Consider the following 6,094-nt stretch of genomic DNA (forward strand, 5'->3'; position numbering starts at 1 on the left):
CCACAGTCTGCTCCAATGGAAGAGTTTTACCTGCTCAGCCTCCCAGGTCCACCCTCAGCATTCATCCTCAGACAGGTGCCCTTTGTCTTCTGGTGAAGCCCATCATTCATATGCTGGCTTCCCCCCAAACCCAGATACCCCATCTCTAAATGAACCCCAAATCTGCCTCCTTGGTTGCTACACTAAAAGAGTCCTCCCCAGACAACTGAATATGGCAGATGTTCATCAGATGAGGACATAAGACGAATACAGCTCACGTCTACTGAATCCTTAATTTGCCCCAATTTCCATTGAATTGTTTATTCATTCATTCATTACGTACTTAAGGAACACCTTTTGTAACTAGATTCAGCCTCTTCCCTTCTGAATAACTTGAATATCCCACATGAGGACCAATATCTTTGCAACCATCAGACAAGTCCCCATGCAACTTCTGGTACTGTCTAACATCCAGCTAAGGTTTATGCCTGATGAACCCATCTGCAAAGCGGCAGCTTTCCATGCCTGTTAACTTGCTACCCTCTCTCTTTCCTGGTGTCTCTCTCTTCAGAGAGAGAACACTGATGATTTCTCACTGCTTGTTTATATACCACACTGCATGCTTTGACAAAAAGCCCCTGTGAGTCAGACTAGATACCAGCATGTGAACTGGTTCTTCCTAAACAAGACAGGAAGGCCTTATTCACAAATTTAAGTGTGTCAACATTGCTCTGAGAAAGAATGCAGGTATGCTGCCCCAGCACATTCCATACAGAAGTCTGCTGGTCATTTCAGAGCCTGACATTCTCACCTGCTCTGATTCATGAATCACCTCCCAATAGACAGTGGTTAACTCCCTGACTTCCCATTTCTCCAGATAAAAAGTACGAATGCAAACTCAACTTTAAAGCACAGAATCTGCCAACAGATTCTAGTGTACAAATTTTATAGCCAGACTCCCTGGTGCACCTGTCCTTCTCCAGGGAAACCTCTAGAACTGCCTGAGGCGTAGGCCTGAAGAAATGTGAAATAAGTGGTGTGTGGATTCCCACTTTCCCCCTTTGGCAAGCTTAGGCAAGACATCTCTTTTGTCTTTCCCTGTCAACCTGGATGAGGCTTCAGTCTTCTCAACATGACATACAAGTGGTCACTATCCTTTGGAGCCAGTACAAACAGGGGCAAAACCTATTGTCCAACAGAAGCAGTGGAAGAAAGTATCTTTAGAACTGTACACACCTATGTTTGGAATTCAACCCTACGACTCACCCAACCTCAGTTTCCTTATTTTTAGACTGAGATACTACTACCTACTTACCACGGTGTGGTCGTGAAAATTAAAAGAGTTAATGTCTGTAAAGTATCTAGTAACTTCCTAGCACAATAAACACAGGTTCCTTTCTCTTTTCTCCCGCTGTGGGACATTTCCTTGAAGATGTGATGAGCATTTTGTTACGTAATTTTAGGGTCAGGGATAGATAAGATCCATTAGAGTGGGGGAAATAGTATGTATAGATAAAAGTGGAAGAATTTTTAGAGTTTACAGAGGAAAAGCCCACAGAAACTGGAAATTCTAGCTGCAGAGGGAGGCAAAGGTAAGAATACAGTGTGGTGAGGCTGTGTTTTTGAAATATAAGAAATGTAATGAGGGGTGATTACCAAGAAATGAAAGTGCATGACAAGTTTCAAAGAAAATAGCAAAGCAGCATACATGGTTGAGCCTAAGTTGCTGGTAAACTAGCTGTAATTAAATAAAAATTCTTAAACGAGGTCCTTACACCTTCTCTAACTATTTGATCCTTTGTTTTTTCTAATGAATCATGAGGGCCCGTAGTACAGAGAGTGGCTATAAAGCAATGACATTAATTGCCAGAAGACACACTTGAGGAAATCAGTTTTAATATTTCCGAACATATCCAATCTGTGGTTAGAAATAAGGAGAATGCACATTTTACTCATTGTTACCAAACCTATCACAAGTGGCCAGAATAGTAAAGGAGAAAGGCCTGGAACTGGGAAGGCAATTCCTCCTAACTGGTCATGTAGCATGTGCAAGACTTAGTCTTTTCTTCTGTAAAATGAAGGGGGTGTTTGACATGGATCAATGGTGTAAGCAGAATGTTTTTGGCTTCTGAGCTTGCAAAAAATTTCTCCCATTCTGTAGGTTGTCTGTTTACTCTGTTGATAATTTCTTTTGCTGTGCAGAAGCTCTTTAGTTTAATTAGGTTCCATTTGTCAATTTTTGCTTTTGTTCCAATGGCTTTTGGCATTTTTGTCATGAAATCTTTGTCTGTGTCTATGTCCTGAATGGTATTGCATTTAAGTCCTTAATCCACCTTGAATTAATTTTTGTATATGGTTAAGGAAAAGGTCCAGTTTAAATCTTTTGTATATGGGTATCCAGTTATCCCAGCACCATTTGTTGAACCTTTCTCCATTGCTTGTTTTCATTAGGTTTGTCAAAGATCAGATAGTTGTAGGTATGCAGTCTTATTTCTGGGTTCTCTATTCTGTTCCATTGGTCTGTGTGTCTGTTTATGTACCAATGCCATGCCATTTTGGTTACTGTAGCCTGTAGTATAGTTTGAAGTCATAAGCAACCAATTTTCATGGTTAATGGGATTTTAAACCTTTTTTGGGGTGAACAGAGTCCCAATATACAAATACGTGCAAATGCTTTACTAGCTGATACAGAAATGGGGGGTTTATAGCCATGTCTTCTCTCACTTTTAAATGATCTGCTTAGAAACCTAGTGCTTTAGAGGACAGGGATTAGGCTCTCTTTGGGTCCCTCCAGCTCTATTGTTTGCTATTGCTTGATAAGCAAATATCTACTAAGACAACATGTGTTCATGTCTACTGTCTCCAGGCACTTCAGCAGGCTTTGTGCTATTTATCTTGTGTACAGCTTTGTAAACTAAGTAAAACATTAATTTTATTAAGAATATCTTTCTTAATGTAAAGACTTATCAGTATCCCAGCATCATTTGTCAAGTTGCAAATATTTACCTAAGTTTCTGATAAAGACCAGAGCAATAAAGCCACAGACCAGCACAAATAGCTAACAAAGCTGACCAGCATACAGCACTAGGGAAAAATTATGTGAAAGGAGAGAGAAAAAGGAAGTCTTTCTTCAAATAAACAGTGATCAGAAGTTTGGTTTCCTGAAAGTCCCAGGGAATTAATTAAATATTGTATTTACTTTGAAAGTTAGGTGGAAAGCATTTTAAACTTTTTTGAAAAATTGAAAGTTTCCTTAATAAGAACTTTGGCATAAAATTTGAAATACTTTCAAAAATTATTATTTTAAATTATGGTAAAATACAAATAACATAAAACTTACCATCTTAACTATTTTTTAAGTGACACTTTCAATGGCATTAAGTATGTTTACATTGCTGTGCAACCAATACCACAGTCCATCTCTAGAACTCTTTTCACCTCACAAAACTGAAACTTTATGCCCTTAAACAGTAACATTCCTCCTTCCCTCCAGCCCCTGATTACCATCATTCTACTTTCTGTCTCTTGAATTTGATCTAGATATCTCATATAAGTAGAGTCATATAGATTTTGTCTATTTTTGAATGGGTTATTTCACTTACCATAATGTCCTCGAGGTTCATACATGTTACAGCATGTGTCAGAATCTCCCTCTTTCATTCTTTTCTTTCTTTCTTTCTTTCTTTCTTTCTTTTTTTTTTTTTTTTTTTTTTTTTTGAGGCAGAATCTTGCTCTGTCACCCAGACTGAAGTGCAGTGGTGTGATCTTGGCTTGCTGCAACCTCCACCTTCCAGGTTCAAGCGATTCTCTGGCCTCAGCCACCTGAGTAGCTGGGATTACAGGTGCCTGCCACCACACCTGGCTATTTTTTTTTTTTCAGTATTTTTAGTAGAGACAGGGTTTCACCATGTTGGTCAGGCTGGTCTCGAACTCCTGACTTCAGGCGATCCACCTCTATCGGCCTCCCAAAGTGCTGAAATTACAGGCTTGAGCCACTAGCCCAGAAGATCCTTCCTTTTGAAGGCCGAATGACCATTCATTGTTTGTATATACCACATTGTGCTTATCCGCTCATACATGCATGGGCGCTTGGGTTGCTTCCACCTTTAGCTGTTGTGGATAATCTGCTATGAACACAGGTATACAAATATCTTTGAGATCTTGCTTTCAATTCTTTTGGGTATATGCATTCTTAGAAGTGGAACTGCAAGATCATATGGATGAAATGCTTTTTATGGCACAGTTTTGTTTTGTAACATTCTTAAATATATATTGTGAAGTAGCAAATACTTGCAGATTGATAATTTGGTGATTTCATTTTATAGCTTAACAATAGGTATAAAAGAGAAAGCAACCAGGCAGAACTTTTATAAGATCAAGTGGCTTCTTTCCTGTTTATGGAGATGTAAGCAAATAAGAGTGCGATTGTGTTGTAGGCTTGCATTTGTGTAAGTCTTACAATCATGAAATCAAGTGTAAGGGATCCATAGTCTAACTCAGGTTTAACTTGATGCACGGGTCCAAGAAAACAACGTAGTGCTTCAGGAATGAAACAAAGAGGAGCTTCTTCAGCAGTCAGGGAGAGACTGCTAGGCTTCCCAGATGTAACCTATTTTCGCTTGTCTAGCCCACAGACTTCCTTTTCTGTCCAGATGGACATAACGACAATAGGAAACATGTCTCCATTTCTTCCTCAGTGGAGAAAATAAAAGCATCTCCTTGTGAATATGGTTTCATTGTTTGAAAGTTATTTGCATTAAAGCTTCCAAATTTAGTCAAATGTAATTTCTTAGAAACAATATTTCTTAAAGGGAGTTACGTGTTCCTTGAAATTTGCACCAGCTACTAAAACAATCACACTTTCAAACCAATAAATGTGGTATTAAAATGTCTTCCAACTCTTATCAACTTCAGTGAAAAAAGAAAGCTAGCATTTTTTTTTTTTTTTTTTGGCACATAAAACAGCAGTAACTCAAGCACAAGCCTCATATTGTGTTCTGGTTGTGACACACAATAACTGGTATTGGAGTACTTGGAGAGACAGAGTTTGTATCTCCCTACAATGAAGAAAAGACACACTCTGGGTCAGGGCTATTCGTTCCTGAAAAAGCTGGGAATGCTTCAGAGGTGGTAACGAAGACACTGTCTGGTTCACACACTCATTAATAGTATCACCTTTCATTAGTTGGGTAACAACAGATAATGAAAATTAATCAAACAAAACCCCTTTTGACAGTCTTCAATGGTGATGTCACAGACCATTGAATATGCAATGCTTTTTGCTCCAGAGACTTCTTTCTGGCTGTAAGTGCTATACACTCCCAGGATGATTTGTGAATCGGGGACTAGGTTGGTTTTGCTAAAACAGACATGGCTCACACCTGTAATCCCAGCACTTTGGGAGGCTGAGGCGGGCGGATCACTTGCGCCCTGGAGTTTGAGACCAGGCTGGCCAACATGGCGAAACCCTGTCTCTACTTTAAAAAAAAAAGAAAAAGAAAAAATTAGCTGGGTGTGGTGGGGCATGCCTGTAATCCCAACTACTTGGGGGGCTGAGGCAGTGAGAATCACTTGAACCCAGGAGGCAGAGGTTGCAGTGAGCCAAGATCGCGCCACTGCACTCCAGCCTGGGTGACAGAGCGAGATTCCCTCTCAAAAAAAAAAAAAAAAAAATACTAAGAATGCTAAATATCTTGTAGAATGTCTTTCAGGAGACTGAAGTCACTGCTACCTTAGACTCTCTTACGTAAACATTTCTGCATTATCATCTTAGTAACCTATGCTTCCACCAAAGATACAAGATTCTAAAGAGGATAATGACTGAGTAGCTCCTTCTCTACTCTGCCGTGTGTTTCTTTCTCCTTCTTCCCAGGGGCAACTCTTTCTCACCTGTCACATGTTGGCATCATCCTCTTGTGTACACACATGATATATGTATCACTGCCATCTATGGGGTCAAGATGGCTAAAGAGCATTTGTGCTATGAGCATTCTTGTCTCTGGTTCTTCCCTCCTCGTACAGTTAGGGCCAACCTTTAGTGTGCATAAGAATCTCCCTGCTTTAAATGTAGATTCCTGGACCACTCCCGGGGATTCTGATTTACTAGTTCTAGGAG

The sequence above is a fragment of the Rhinopithecus roxellana genome, chromosome 4 (assembly GCF_007565055.1).
Source record: "Rhinopithecus roxellana isolate Shanxi Qingling chromosome 4, ASM756505v1, whole genome shotgun sequence".
Lineage (NCBI taxonomy): Eukaryota > Metazoa > Chordata > Mammalia > Primates > Cercopithecidae > Rhinopithecus > Rhinopithecus roxellana.